At 39.2% G+C, this 16,627-nt stretch overlaps 1 protein-coding gene across 1 annotated transcript in view; it reads left to right on the top strand.

Annotated features, from left to right (window-relative positions):
* Positions 1-16,627, top strand: part of FAM110B (family with sequence similarity 110 member B) — a 101,086-nt gene that overhangs the window by 30,916 nt on the left and 53,543 nt on the right. The gene's annotated exons all lie outside the window — the stretch shown is intronic.

Here is a 16,627-nt window from a genome sequence, read left to right as displayed (position 1 = left end):
CTTGGTTACAGTAGTAGCGCTGGATTCCCATATAAACACTAAAATGAAGTTGTTAAGAAAAACAGAAATGCTTGCAGCATTTGCACTAAAGTTCACGGAGCATGAGATTAGCTCTATTTAGGACTTTTGTACTTGGAAGGGATTAAAAAACCTTCTCAGAAATGGATAAACACAAAAAACATTCTCAGACTAGCAAAACAGTATGTAAGCATAGAGAAGAAAGACAGTAATTATTATGTGGAGAATAATCTGAATTGAAATGCCATGTTGGAAGTCGCTTTATAATCTTACCTTCCTACATATGAATTGAAAAGCAGGCAAACGTACAAGGCATGACCAAAAAATGGTAGTCTTTAAGCTGCTTTGAGTATATTGTCTTATTTTTATCTAGCCTGAAATTTTATTTTTCTTTAAGTCAAACCTGATTCAACCATTATGCCTGTTGATGTTCTCATGCTTCTAACTCTGCCAAGCATAGCTATTACTGCTTCACTTAAAGAGTGGAGTTTTGAGTCCTACTGGAAACAGAACACTGTCTGGAGGATGCAGACTTGTTAGGAAACTTAAATAAGATAAGACTAATCCTATTGAATGCTTCCACTTTAGGAGTTAGTATGGAAACTTGCCTTTCCTTGTTATGGCCCCATACTACTGGCTAGGTGCCTTATTGGATTTCTCCCCAGGTTTTTTTTTTCTGAACTGTTGGCTTGGTAGACATTAATATTAGTAATGTTTCATGCAGTTGTGGATTATTGCCCTATTGTGCCAATTTTCAGACTTCCAGGGGAAAAAAAGACTCTTTGGTTTTTATGGGTCAGAGAAGGTGGAAAATGTGTCTACCTAGTCTTTTGGTAATGGCAAACTTAGTTTCATTAATGTGGCATGTTTCATTTTGAAATGCTTTATATAAGTAGAAATAAATCAAGGATTAGTATCTTAAGTACTTGTGGTATTTTGCTCAGCTCATTTGAAGCTTCAGAAGAATTACTGTGCATTGAATAGACTTTGTTTGAATTGTAAGTTTGGATGGAGACTGAATCAAACTTTATAATCTTGCCTTCTAAAAGAGCTATTGTCAAGTATTTTGGAAACAAATGTAAGAGTTTTCCTTCAGGTGTGGGAAGATAATCTACTTCTAATATTTACCTCAGTCTTTTCCATTTTGAGATTACACTTCAGTTTAATTTGTTCTATAATCTTTTGCATTCAGTATTGTAACTGCTGTATGAAAACCTACTTTTTTGAGTCGTGCCAAGATCTTGGCTTTACCAACATAGGATTCCACGATTAGTTTGTAGGTTGCTTTGAAGCATATTCATGCAGATTTAAATGCAAATGTGTACGTTTAATAATCAAATACAGTTTTTTTTTCCCTTGTCCCTTGTATTTTTATACTCTTGTCATGTTATCTCCGTACCCTTAATCATTTTAAGTGCTTTCTCCAAGCCTCATTTTATTTAGACAGGAAAACTATTGTGATGCTCTGCCCACAGTGTTTTTCAGAGTAAGATGCAAGGGGAGAATTTCTGACTTCAGAATGAAGTTATTTGATTTCTCTGAGCCAGCCTTAGCTTTCTTAAAACGTGCAGCATAATAGAAGATTTGTAGAGAATTAGGGTATTACAAACACACTTTTGTATCTCTCCTAAAATTGATTAACTTCTGTAAGTAAATCTTAAGCAATGGTTGTACGCATAGAATTAAGTGACTACTATTTGGTCTATTTTCTTTTCTACTGAGGAATCTGAAACCTTGGGAAGACCATATAGTTATCTGAAGGTTTTGACTCAGTTGGAAAAGAAGTATTCCTGGGTACTTCAAGTCTAGATTAAGAGGAGAAACGTTTTGTTCTTAGATCAGCAACTAACTTGCTCCATGGCCTTGGGCATGTCCTCTTGGCTTCCTCACACCAGTTCCCCATTGTATCCACTGCTGCCACCACCGTAAACTCCTTCGCGAGCTTTGGAGATGGTTGTCAAAACCGTTCGTTATTCAGAGCAAACTCTTATTTCATTTGCTATGCAGTTACTTAAACTGCAGTGGAAATATGCAATTGAGACTATAAAGAACTCCAACCAACGGAATAAAATTAGCTTGTGCAATGTGCATTGCAGTAATATGGATTTGATTTAAAGTAGTTAAATTTTAGAGGTATCGGTCTCTAGGAAGACTGATGGAAATAAAACTGGTTAAGAACAGGAGTACTGTGACCAAAATAGTTAAAAAATAAAAAGGGAAGCAAAGTTCCATCCGAAAATGAATACGTGGCAGTCTTATTGTGCCTGAGTTTTAGCACTTATGTTTTCTGCCAAGTAAATGAAATTCACGAAGAAAAGCTAGGCTCCAAATGTTGGACTGCTGGTATTTTTTTTTAGGAGGTTAACGTGATGAAGGAGAATAATGATAAAAGGAGGCTTAACATTTAAGAGCGGACCACTGTGAGGGGTCTTTGTGTGTCTGTGTGTAATGTGAAGACTGAGTGTCCCGTTAAGTTTACTGTTGTGCGTTCTCTTAGTTTTTCATGTGTGCCAGACTGTACTCAGGGACGAGCCATAAACTCTTTCCCTTTTTTTCCTTCACGAATGCATTTATTTCCTGTCTAATGTTGGAAAAGGGGAGCGACAAAAGAGATGCGGCAAAATCTAATTACAGCCTGATTTAAAGCCGCGTTTAAACAATGGCTGAGGGGTGAGTTCACTTCCATAAAGACAAACTCGTTGGCTTCCTACTGTGCTCTGGGGAATGTGAGGACGCCTGTCCTGGAGAACAGCTGCCTCCCTCTACTGGCACAAGCTTTTCTTGCGCTGTGCTGGAGCTGTGCTACATGATACAAATAATGAGAGTTCTTCTATGCAGAAGAATATTGAGGCATTGCTTTATTGGTATGCGCTCACCTTAACCTGCTACCTGCAGTATAACCAGTAATGCTGCGTGATCAAGTCTGGCTGGATGTCTGTTTTCTGTGAGCAGAAAAAATCCTGTTCTATAGAATGGGCGTTTGCTTGCTGCAGTCCGTGTTTTGAATGGTTGTATCACTGATAGTTGAAAGGGGAGCTGCTGGTGAATAAACCACATTTTCTTTGATGATGTTCATTCAGGGTGCACTTCTGAAAGGTGCAAGCTGTCATATTGGTTCTCTGCTGAAATATCTCTGTGGGTGATATTGGAGTAGTTAGCTTAAAAAATTGTGATGTTTTCTATTTTCAGCTATTCCCGGTTTAAGTGCCTTTGCTGTTCTTTTAACTCTGTTTCTGAGTTGGGGGGGGAAAGGGAAGGGGAAGGACTGCATATTTCTAGCTTAACAAAAGTTGATGGCTTATATTCTTTTTCTCCTGGAATAGCCTTTGCCCAAGACCTCCATCACAGATGGTATTGTAGTAACTGTGGCTTTACAGTCATCTGAGACTGTCATGTGCATGCTTTTTATTCCTTTCATGTTTCCAGCTGGTGAATACCATTTTTAGCAGAGTTTTTGATGACTGTTGTGAAAGCGAGTGCCTGACATTGCACTTCATGCTGCTGCGATTGCTTGCATTCTGCTTCTATAACTCAGAAATTCACCTGATTCTTCTTGTGTGACACTTCAGTTCTCCTCCACCTTCTTGATTTCTTGGAGCTTGGTGCCATCAGAAAGTCACACCTGTTCACTCTCCTAGCTTACAGCAAGGCCTCCTATAGAAATAGAAAAAAGGACTCAAAGCAGCATAATTCTCCTGATGCAAGACTTTTAAAATAATTTCTCGACGTCTCCTGTCTAGCATTATTTTTGGTTGCATTTATGAATTGCTTCTCTGCTCTTTCTCCTACTTCTGTAGGCATCATCTCTAGCTGAAGTGATAATTTCCCATGTGGCATCCAATGAAATGTCGTACTAGTATAGAGGTAAACATACTGCACTGCCATTGCCCACAAAAAACAGTGCTTAGGAATGACTATAAACGAGTCAAGCACAATGCGCTTTTTGCAGGCATATGTTGCAGTCCATCTTTGCAGTTTTGATGAATCTTTTTTTATCTTTGTTCTGAGGTTGAGGTTGCTGAACCATGTTTGAAAACTGTCTTGGTATAAAGGCATTCAAATGAGTGGGAGTCTGGGGCATGTCGGTCATTTGGTGCCTCAGGGCAAGGAGAGCATTGGTAGAGGAGAAAGAGGCATGGGCAGGAGGGGGAGTGAGCAGAGGGCAACATGAGTAAGTGGTGTCATGGGAAGGAAGGAGGGATGCCAGAGCATGCTCGAGAAAGCACTGGGGAGAGTGGTGGGGAGACATAACTAGAGAAGGGCCAGCTTGGACAACATGTAGAAGTTGAACATTTGAAAGAGAGGATTTACTCAGTTGGGCTGAGACTCTGCTGTATGGTTAGTATTGAACAAAGGAGGGAAATAAGGCCATGAAGGGCTTGTGAGAAGAATTGGAGCCTGGCTGGGCATTCCTGGTAGGTAAAGAATGAGGCAAAATTGGCTGACCTTTCTGGCAGTATGTGGGCCAGCATACAAAGACATGGAAGGACACAAGAAACAGAGAGAAGGGAGGAATGTTATGAGATTAATCTTTCTTTTACAGCTAGAATGATGTTGTTCAGCTTTTTGTTTGTTTGTTGTCTGCCTATTTACCCTTGGAGGATTTCAGACCCAGACGTATTATGGTGATATGGGTCAACTCTAAGATGGCCCAAGACTTAAAATGGAAAGAGTATAAAGCTCACTGTGATCATAGAATCATAGAATTGCTTGGGTTGGAAGGGACCTCAAGGATCACCAAGCTCCAGACCCCCTGCTACAGACAGGGCCACCAACCTCCATATCTAATACTAGACCAGGTTGCCATGGGCCCCATCCAGCATGGCCTTAAACACCTTCAGCAACAGGGCATACTGAGGAAGATCAGCAAATAGCAGGAAGACATAGTATGGCTATATATCTGTTATATCATCAAAGTTCTAAAACTACGAGAAGTGCTATTAAGTTATAATCAGGGAACTCTGTACAGCCTAAGTCTGTTCATATTGCATAACATCAATCCATTATTTCTCACTTCTTTAAGATATTTTTGGGCTTTGGTTAGGTTCTTGCTGGAGTTCCCATATTCAGTGCTTCTTATTTACTCAGAGAAGTTCTGATGTGAAGATCATCAAGTGCAAAAAGAAAAATGACCTTAGTTTTCTAGCAGTGTTTTGCCTGTGTTGTACATGGCCTTTAAACCTTAAGGTGTCTGGCAGTGCTAGGAGAATCACTTTGTGTTCTTAGCCTTTTCTAGCTGGGTATGTTAGAGCCCTGACCTTGTTAGGGAAGGAGATAAAAAGTAGGAGAAAAAAAAAAGTCATGTCCCACCCTTCACTAGTCCTCTGGGGTGTGTGGGTTGCCTCTTCTTTGTTGGTTTTCATAAGTTGAACTCTTCATAAAAACTAGTACAAAATCAGTAGTTGGATGGACACCCAGCTGCTAGTCAGTGTCAATATGTGGAGATGACTCAGGATGAACTACAACTGCTTTTTTATTGTTATTCCCCTTCCTCAGCCTTAGTGTTGTAAAATTTATTGTTCCAGGAGAGGCACTGATTTTCTGCATTTCCCTAATAAATGAACAAACAAGAAGTTCCTTCTGTTTCTTTAGTGGACACATTTTCAGAGATGCTGAACTTGTCAGGTACACTAATTGCAGAAATACACTATTAAATTACTAGGAGTATCATTTTATTACTTCCCTGAAAGAGCCATAAAAGAAATGAAATTCTGAACTCTGAAATTTTTAAAACTTAAAAAATTTCAACTTAAAATTGTGAACAAAGATTCAGTTGCATGAAGGACATGATGTAAAAATAAATAATGAAGTAACAATGGGGCCAGTAGATCACGTTTATTGATTGACTGCTAATCTCAAGCATTAAATGCCTGCCATGGATTTTACACTTAGCCCTGGTCAGTGCTGACTTGTAGCAGTGTGGGGTGTTGAGTCATTCAGAGAACTGTGGTTTCTTGCTCTCTGGCCTGAAAAGAGCTCCCTGTGATGAAAGGAAGTTCCTTTTATGTGTCCTGTGAGCCTGAACACCCAGTTAGCCAGAAGTACTGTTGTTCCACCAAACAGGCTTCTTGAGATTGGCTTGATCCTTCCATAGGGTTGCTGATGTCATGGTGGTTATTATGGTAAGTCATCCAGAATTACCTGCTGCATGATAAAAATATTTCCACTCGTGCCTGTTGAAATAGTTTGCTTCATCTCAGTTTGTTTATTTGGAAGTTTTTTGAGTTGCATGCAGAGCATTGAATGAAAAGAATTAATTATTTTCCCAAGATAGTAGTGCTGGGCTCTCCGATTTATATGAATTCTGAGGTGTACAAAGAATAGAAAATCATTTTTTCATTGAATTCATTGGTGGTTGACTTTATTTTACACCATCGTCCCTGAGTTAAAAGAGCTTGTTATCGCAGCAGTTAATAAACTCCTTAATAACAGGGTTCTTAATGGATTTAATAAGCATAAATGCTTATGCTAAATAAATTCATAATCTGCTGCCTAAATCAGCCTTTCCTGATTTGTACATGCCAACATCTTGAAAATAATTTTCTGATCTATAAAGTATTTCCACAGAAGAGACAAATTTATACATAGATCTGTTTAATAGTGTTTAAAAATACAAAATGGCTCTTAATGCTGCTGCCTGCTGCAGCCACAATTTCTAAATTAGATTAGGAGCTGTAAGCTTTCAGAGGAGTGAAAGTATTTTCTCATGTGTCACACAAACAGTATGTGATAAGAAAGGCTCTGTGGTGAACTGTTCAAGCAGACAGCAAGCCTTAGGTATGTGACCTCAGCCAAAAACTATTCAGTCACATCAGTGTGATTTAAGTTATCTCTACCCAGAATTGCTTGGCACTGAAACTTGGTTATTCTGATAGCTAAGCTCCGTGTCTTTGCATCAATTCTAGATGAAGCTTCGTTACCTGTGGAGTACTCTGGTAGGATTTAGTCCTCTGTAGAGCTTTTTGATATCTGAATTGTCTCTTCCTTCTTTGTGTGCTATATTAGTAAGAATAGATAAGTCCAAATAAATGTATATATACCACTCTTTGTGACTCTTTCAGTTACATCTTGATAGCGCTTCTATAACAGCACATTCTTCTGCAATGCTCATTCACTTGAGTTTTTGCTGTGATAGGCAGCCTGTAATGAGAATATCAACTCATGTAAATAAATTCTTTCTTTATTTTGTAAGACAGATTACAAGATAGTTTAAAATTACAAGTATTAGATCACATTTTTCTTGAATGATTGCTTGTGGTCCTTGCCAAGTTAGTGCTCTTACTCACCTATTGTAGTCATAGGCAGGGTTTTAAATTTCAGTGTTAAGGGAAGCAGAAAAAAGTGTTTATGGAGTGGCCTGAATGGTGATTGCTTCACATCTCTTTAGCTTAATGTTTTGATGTATTCCTAGTGTTAAAGAACTTCGTATAAAGTACAAAATGAATTCATCTTGTAACATAAAATATGGGTAATCTTGGGAAGCATTATGATCTGTAAGGTGAAGGCTGGATGTGCATGTGATGTAGTCTTCCACTCATAGATAGATAGTGCACCTTTTAATTTTCAAATGCTTTAATTCCAGTGCAAGTAATCGAATGACTCACCAGTTATCTGAAGCATCAGGTAACTATACCTATATTTAGCTTTGTTCTAGCTTCTTATCCTTGTTTCTATCTTTGTTTTCTCAGTTGGAAGCTACAGTAAGTTTCGTTAATGTTTAGAAAAACAAAAACCCCAAACAACCTGGGAAGCATTCCTAAGTGTTCTCATGAGTATAGCCACTGCAGGCTCTTCAAAGGCTCCTCCCATTTCTGCTGATAGTCAAGGGATGTAGAGAATGGGTTCTTAAACTTCTTTCGCAGTACCTTCAAACATAAAATACTTAGTGTTACCTGATGAAAGATGAGGTTAAGTTAGACGTAATATCTTCATTAGAGAGTGGTATCTTTCCTCTGCTAAGGTTTCTGTCCTGCTAGCAGTGTCCCTGATATGGACCAGCTCCAGGAGTACCTTCATTCTGCTGGTAGGCCATTGCTGAGGCATGAGATGTTGGTCCCGTGTTTGAATTGCACTCTGTAAGCCTTAAGAAATGCACAATGGCGTGAAGCTCCCAGAGAAAATGGGGACCAGTTAATTTATTAACATGGTTTTAGTCTGTAAAGCAGAGATCAAAAACATCCAAATTACTTTCCTCCTTTGCTGTGGAAGCGTTGTATGTCACAGACAGCAGTCGCAGTCCTTAACTATGGGTTGGGGTGCCTGCCTTTTTAACTTAACAGATGGAAGTGCTGGCTTGCAGATTAAATATGAGCTGGTGCTTTTGCTGCTTCTGGGAAGGATCTTGTATGGATAATTGTGTTGGTAAAGTAGTCGTGGGTAAGTTCTCCTGAGAGCTGTAGTAGCAACGTGCAAATAATGTATTTTGTTTTTCCTCACAAGCTCTGCAGATCTGCTTCCACAGGCTTTACAAGCTGATGAAGTGAGTAAAGAGGCACTGCCAGCTAGAAGGCATGCTTTGTTTTCTATAGTTCTGTCTCCTGATACCTCTTAGGTGTGGATTTAGTTGCTCTCTTCTTCTAGGCGTATGCTTTTATCATTTTCCTTTTGTTTTGTTGTTCTGGGCTTTTCAGACACAACAAACTTCTCAAGTGCATCCATGCATCACCACCAGCAGTTTCTACAGATCTTAGGCTTTTTTATTTATTTATTTTTTAAACACCAGTTCATCTTATGTGTCCCCACATAGCATGGTTTGATACTTTCTGCTCTTGTATTTTATTTATTTGACAAGAGATACCCTAATATATGATATCATTGGGAAGACTTGAAGGTGTCTCTGATCTTATTCCAAGAGTTCTCTTCTGATAGTCTTAGGTGCTGAAGTGTGTATACAGAGCCAAAAAAATCTCATTACTGCTAGAAGTGAAAGATAATCTTAAGGCCTCCCCTTCATGCATGCTCAGATCTGTAAAAGTTAATTTAAATCACACAGTCTGAATGAGAAGAGAGGCATCTGAATCCAGGTGCTTTTCAGCCCTAAATTGCAAAATAGATTTAGAAATATATATATATTCATAGATCTGATGTGGTTGTTTCATCACACTGTACTGATGAGATACAAAGCAATAGTAGTAGAAGCTACTGTTTGCTGAAGTACTACACTAATTTACCTCAAGATGACTATATTCTAAGTACCCAAAGAGAAAATGAGCCATCTAAATTCTTCTCTGCATCAATATTTCAGAGCTATTTCAATTCCGTATCTGCTTCATTAAAAACGAATTATATAAATGGTGTGGTTGTAAGTACTCAGAATAACTTGAACACTTTAAATGAGACAAATGGTTAAGATTTTGCACTATGACATGTGCTGGGCTGATCAGTGTGAAAATTCAGTCCTGTGCACAGGGTTATTTACATTGCTTCCTTTTGGTCCTGCTGACCATGAATATTTATGCTAGTGTATGGTGTATGGGGGGAGTGCATGTGGCAATGCAGCTGAGTTTAGAAATTAGGGGTTTCTTTTTGTGTCATACATCAGTTTCTGTTATAAAGTGTGAACATCGTGTACAGTGAAGTAAATGTTAAACACTTATGCAACTTTGAAATTTCCTAATGTTTTCCTTCTCTGGCAGCCCTTTTACTGTGGTTATGTTGCTTATGTTTTGACTACATACAGCTGGAATTTGTTTTGAAAATATCAATGTCTGTTTAATTTGCTGATTAGCTTTGAAGCAGTTTCTTTCTTACACCCTGATTAAAAGGGATGTTTGGAGAGCAAGGAGAGACTTTCTTGTTTGTATAGCAGAAGACTGGCTGTAGTAGGAGATGCATGTTTGAGAATGACTGAAAGCTCTGGTTCTCACTTCACTTAATTTTAACTGCTTACCTTTTGGCCTTACTTTCTGAAGGTTTTGTACCAAATTTCTACAGGGATTATGTGTAGTTACAAAAAATAAAATAAAAAAGTCATCAATTAGTAACACGGAATCTTAAAATCACCAAAGTTGGAAAAGACCTCCAAAATCACCCAGTCTAACCATCCACCTATCACCAGTATTTCTTGTTATTGAGGGACTTCCCTTTCCACCTCTGGCATATTTGGGACCCTTAAATTCAACCCTGAGATATCATCTGCTTGAGGATGCAGGAAAAAGAACCATCAAGTTAAACCAGTGTAATCCTTCACAACGTATAGTATTGGAAAAGATGCAACATACTTGTTTCATGAAAACTAGGTTCAGACCTGTGAGTGTTAAACTGCATTATTCCTGGTCGTATGTTGACAGAAATTCAGTGCCCACTAAAACAATGTGAAGTCATCACTGATAAGTTGCAGTGCCACTGACACAAGGATTGTGTACTGTCATGGTGTTTTTGTTTTGTTTTCCTGGTTATTGACAGCAGTAATATTACAGCTGGTCACTTTATTCCATATTGACATATACTACAGGGAAACTGAGCAACAGTTTTTTGCTCCTAAGGCCTAGGAGGGGAAGGTAAAGAAAAGGCCTGCTGTTCTGGCCAGGAAGCATTGGAGAAAGAAGGCCAGTAAGTGATTTGTCCTTGGGATGTGGCACGGGTCCTCTGATGTGCATTTGCTACTCCCTGGCTTCCCTGTTAGTTGTAGTAGGGTCTTCACTTCCCTCTTGTTTTAGGGGAAGCACCATGCTTCAAGTGATCAGGGAGAGAACAAGGGGTGTGAGTCTCTGGACTTAAGGGTTGAGAACTAATCTGCATTTATACTGATTTTACATGACCCTGGCTATGTGAGTTCATTGCTTGTTTTACATTGGAGCATTGGCTAAAAGCCACAAGCAGTCCTGGAAGCAGGGTCTGGTATCTTATCTGCCCCACAAATGTCAGCTGCCAGGTCTACAAGCTGCCCAAGGTGTTAAGTACACTCTTGTTAAGGAATAAGTCCTGAAGAGTTATTCATTCAAGGGCTTTTGGCTTGCTCCATTAAATAATTAAGCCTCTCTTCCTGGAGAAGCATTTCATCCATGCCAGCAAAATGCTTCTGGTTTCTTGTAAGAAGATTGTGAGACTGGGTTCTGGTACAGCGAGTCATAGTTGCTGGCTGTATGTGCATACAATTTCTAGTCATTAATTTAACACTATTTCTAAGATTAAAATCTAAATTTATTTTACACTTAGGTAAAAAGTCTTGAAGTTTAGTAACCCGTCTTCAAACTTGTTACCTTTGAAATGATAACCGAAGTCATTGCATGCAAAGCAAGTTTTCTTCTGGGATTAATTGTGCTGAATGTCTTCAGCCCTTGCGTACAGTAATGAGATCAGAGAGTTGCTCTGAGGCTTGCGATTATGGGTGTGGGCTGGAGACTTGAAGTCTCCAAGCTTTGCCATTTCTGGGCGGTTTTCAAGCCTGCATGCGTTAGCATCTGCAAAGAACCATTTCGTGTTCTGACAGTTGCACCTTGACTTGCTTTCTAGTTGTGTCTTGCAGCTCGACATAAACACCTTCTCGTGTAAAGAGATGTGAGAGAGTGGAAAACATTCTTTGAAGAATGAAACAAATTTAATGAAAAGGGCTTTGGAGAGCCTACTAGGTCTTCATTGTCATCAGAGAAGATCAAAGAAAGCCACAGAGCTGCACTTTCTAACCAGAATTGGAAACAACGTTCTTAATTACAGAAGTGAGCAAGTCTGACAGTTTTTCCTTCAAAGCAAGGAATGCTACGTCTCGTTCTTCAGCTATTGCACTGTTTGCAGCAGAGCATTTTTGAAAAATTACACCTGTCCTCTAATGGGAAGCTTGCATTTAGAGTTGTCCTGGGCCAATATAGATGTCTTGGTTAGATATAAGCAGCATAAGGTTTTATCACAGATTGCAGTAAGGTGGTCCTAGGGAAAAAGACGTAAATAGAAAAGGGGAAGGAAGTGCCAGCAGTGGTGATGAAGATTAATGATGTGGAGGTACTGGAAGTGTACTTGCCATAGTGCAAGCTTTTTTTTTTTTCCTCTCTTTTTCTTTATCTGCTGTTCCACTGAGGAAAATTCAGGAACAGGCCTGTACTTGTCTGTCAGCTTTCTGACTTTAGCGATGCTCTTGGGATCCCTATTTTCCACTACATTAAGTACAAAAAATGCATCTCCACTTACGAAGCCCCCTTGTGGCCTGTTCCAATGTATATTTAACTTCCCATGTCCTTGTGAGCAGTTGACTTTTGCTACCCTTATTCCTCATGTTATGGCCTGAGAATCTTCCGTCCATCAAATTTATCTATTTTTTTAAACCTGTTTGTTATGGTATGCAAATGTATCTCCCCTCACCTGACTGTTAAGAGAAGCAACCTCTGCTTTCACTAATATATTTTTACCAGCTTTGACTCACTGAGGTCTTGATCACTGGGGTCACAATCAATGGTTTATGTAAGTCATGTGCATATTGTAGGTTGCTCAGAACCTGGATCCAATGCTTAGGGCTGTTTTCTTGCTTACCATGTTACTGTTGAGCAGTGTGGTCCTTTTCTGTGTATCGTCATCATACATGATATCTTGTATCATCATACAAGAAAACATTGCAGTGAAGGAAGAGTGAGAACTTGGGTAGAAGTGAAAGTTTTGCTATTGGGATGGAGATGTCAGAATGGTGTATGTGACAGAGAACATATTTTGGGGTGATATGAAGTCTTCAAAGTAACCCGTCATTTAAATTTGACATGGCTGTGCTCTTTTAGGATGCAACCAGAATGATGCTAACAGCTGTGCAATATCTTTCTTTGTGAGCAAAGTATAAGTACTCAGAGTAGTGAATCTCCAACAGGCTTTGGATCCTTCTTTGCTGTGTTTACTTGAAGGATCCATTGTGGGTGGAATTAAACACATCTTACTGGCAGCTTGACTGCTACTCTCCTGGTTCTTGAAGGTGGTAATGGCAGATTGATGTCTTTCTTTTGGTCACTTGGCTTCTCAGTGAAAAGTCTGCCGATGTGTATGCCTGCAGGAACAAGTAATGACAATGGAGTGTGGGGATTTCTTGTTCAATTTTTCTTAAAACACAGGGAAAGAAAATAAAATATGAATGGTATTTAATAATAAAATTTGGGCTTAGAACTGTCTTAGTGATGTCCTGCAGAGATTCTCTGGCTTTAATATTGAGACTTCTCTGCCTGTTAAGTACCAGGAGGAGCAGTGTCTGGAACATATATGCTTGTAATTAGTATATTTGAAATGAATCCTAAATTTGGATGTTAACTTACTCATTTTGAAATGCGATCAGTAACATTCATGTGTACATGCATGTACAGGTAACTGTTTTCTTGGCATACTCAAACTAGCATCACTTCGAGAAATGCCCGTGCTCTATAAAATGGATAGAAGTTCTGTTGTTTCTTTTACTGTGCTGAGTGCCAACCTTGAAGCCTGGCAGTTGTGACTTCCTGAGAAGGTTGGCTTGGTAAACGCTAAGGAGTGTGTTTTATTTCCCTCCATGAATGATGATGGGCTTGTGTTACATTGACCACCAATTTACAGACTTCCAGGAGTTCACCAAGCACTTGCTGGGCAGGGAGAGAGCACACCCAATAACTGCTGGGAAGTTAAAGGCAGTTTTCACAAGGAAATGAAAATAGCACTAGATAAATCTTCAGGGGAAGCAAAATTGAAATATAGAAAAAATTGTGAAAAATTGCCCCTTCATATTTAATCTGAGTAAATGGGAAAAGTACCAAACCTACATCAATCTCAACGGTTTGTTTTTTTTTCTTCTTTTCCTGTTTTGTATACAAAGCCATGGGATAGTTTATCTTGCTTTCTTCTGAAAGTCAAATGAATGCATTGAGCCAAGTAAAATATTCATTAGAGTAATTGGTTCAGTTCAACCTCTTAAGACTACAGCTTGGAAATGTATGTGCTATTGCCTTTAGAAATGCAGCATGCTGCTTCAACAGCCCTTTTATTCAACTCATTTTTCTTTCCATATGTTTGCTATATTTTTGCAAAACCTATTTAAGTAAATGCTGTAGCAGTTTCTAAACAATATTTGATGTTTTTTCAAGTCAAACATCAACTGCTAGCCAGTGTGAAACCTGTTTAGTTGTAAGACATATCAGAAGTCTATTGATTTTTTAATATTTTTGAATTAAAACCATAGGATATGTAAGTACTTATAAAAGTAATATAGGAAAAAGTTATTTGTTCCTCCAATAGCCATCTGTTTGTTAACTCATTTAGATGTGCTTAAATGAAGTGTAAGATGTATTAACACGATAGCTAGGCAATTTTCAGAATAGGATTTGTTTTCAGTTTCACATGAAGTCATCATAGCCATAGGTTTTCTGTTTTTCTTCCCCTCTGTGATGGGCATCTGCCTCGAACCATATGGTTGTGGAAAATGTTGATTGAAACAGTTCTGTCAAGATCATGGCTAGAAGAAAAGCCTACCTTACTTTTCATTTCTAAAAACGTTGTGGAGCCCTTCTGTTTTCATGTGAAGGAACAGGAACTCGAAGTTCAGCCCAGATGGATCCCCTGTGCCAGGGACAGGCTTATGCTTTCTATGAAAGTCTGCCGAATATTGGCCAACTCGCCTACCTTTCACAACTTGTTCACTTCCAGCAGAGATGTGCTTGGGCTGAGAAGCTCCTCTATCCTCAGGAAACCTTTCCCAGTCTCTGTTGTTGGCATGTGTAGATGCAGCCAAACCCTTTCCCAGGTCCTGTGCCTGATCCAGACTCTTGTGTGTGGTCATCACAGGCAGAGAGGAGGCTGGCAAAGCTCTGCCTTGTGCCCAGCTGGGATTTTAGCAGGATGCCTTGCAAGCTGCCACCAGCTCCCAAACGTCAGACCCACGGTGCTCTTATCCACAGCTTCTTTTCCCTGCAGACTATCTAAAATTAAGGAGATCTCTTTGTCACTTGCTATTGGTGTCTTGGGGGTCTGTGAATGTGGATTAGATGAAAAGAAGGTCTTAGTCTTTGTGTCTGTCCCTCTGTGCTTACCAAACATGAGTATTTCCAACAGCTGGATCAGAGCACCAGGGTCAAGTCTATTGGCTTTATTCCTGCTCCAGCCTTTGGCAAAATGTTGGTTAAAAGTATCTGATCATCAAAGAAATGAGAATCTTCTTCACCAGGATTCTCTCTCTTCAGTTCTCTTTCTGTTTTTAACCTGTCTGTAAGCATCCTCGCTCTTATTTATGAAATACACAGTTGTCTAGATTCAAATCACACTGCTGAGAAACTTGGAATATTCTACTGAGTTTTAAAGAAGTGGTGTGTAAAAATTGATGAGCTCCTTAGATAATGTAATCTGAAAAGGAAGACTTAATAAAATAACCCCCTTAGTTTATTGCAGTACGAAACTTAATGTTGACTGAAAGTTGACTCAAGGGGCGAAATGTCACTCTTCCTGCATTTCATTTTTATTTCTATCCATATAGAGCTTTGAGAATGCTTTTCTTATAGAAATGAAGTCTGCTTCTAGCACGGAGTGACTTTTTATGAGCAATTTCCACTGGCAGATTAAGAAAGCTATTTGCATATTATCAATAAATGTGGCCTTGTGCTGCTAACACATGGGAGCCTTATTCAGTTGGTAACGTTTTATGTAGTAGCAAACATAATTTTAGTACTGAAGTAAATATGATAGATAAGTGTTCATGAACAACATTTAATATCATGTACTTAGTGCCCGATGCTGTGTGGTTCTGGTGATAAGAGTAAAGAAGTGGAAGAAATGCTAGCATGAACACATAGAAACTATGTTTATGGGTATGTGTAACATCTTAACAGCATATTGTAAGGTTACATACACCTTGTTTTGGACTGTCCATCTTGCCAGTCACTTTTGGCAACCGTATGGCTGCTGTGGAATACATGAGTATGGGAACCGTATGGCAATAGGAGGCTTCAGAATTTTGTTTTGTGTTAGTTGGAGGGGAGATTCATTGAACTATACGCTGTTCAGGAGCAACACATTACAATGCTTGTTTGTTTGTTATTATTTAGCTGTTACTCTATAGGACCTGTCAGCATCTTTCTAGTATACTGTGGTCTCTTAGATCGCAGTGTCCCTTAGTTTTGTGCATTTAGACCTTACTTTCATCTTATAAACATCTCCTTAAGTTCCCCATATTTCTAAGGAGTGTTTGCTCGTGGAAAGCATTTTCCAAATGAGTCCATTTGTTTTGTCTAATGGTAAAAATGTCATTGGCATTTCCACCACCACCTTGTGAAAGCTTAGGATGTCATGTGCTAGTGCACACAGAAGCCCTCAGGGTAGCTGAGTGTTTGCATGAATGAAGATGTGCAGGAGAGAGGTGGTCCTGTTAATGTCTGTGGGGCTGCTGTGTGCTGAACGCGTGCACTGAGTGCCTCAGAGGTCTGCGTTGTGAGTTGTGAACTACTGTAAATAAATCCGTGGGCTAGCAGTAATTGCACTGCAAGTGTGTACGTTCAAAACAAGAATTCTCACTGACAAAGTAAACTGCTAGGTTATGTTGTCTCACCCTGATAGACCCAGCAGCCGGCAGGTGGTCAGCTCTGCAAGCGCTCTCCTAAAAGCATCCTTTTTTCAGAGGCTGAGACCCCCCACTCCTCATAGGCTGATCATTTTCCTGGAGCCAAAGCAACAAAAACAGGCATTT

Source organism: Excalfactoria chinensis, chromosome 2 (genome assembly GCF_039878825.1).
Source record: "Excalfactoria chinensis isolate bCotChi1 chromosome 2, bCotChi1.hap2, whole genome shotgun sequence".
NCBI lineage: Eukaryota > Metazoa > Chordata > Aves > Galliformes > Phasianidae > Excalfactoria > Excalfactoria chinensis.
The sequence above is the reverse complement of the archived record's forward strand: the minus strand, read 5'-3'. Positions and strand labels throughout refer to the sequence as shown.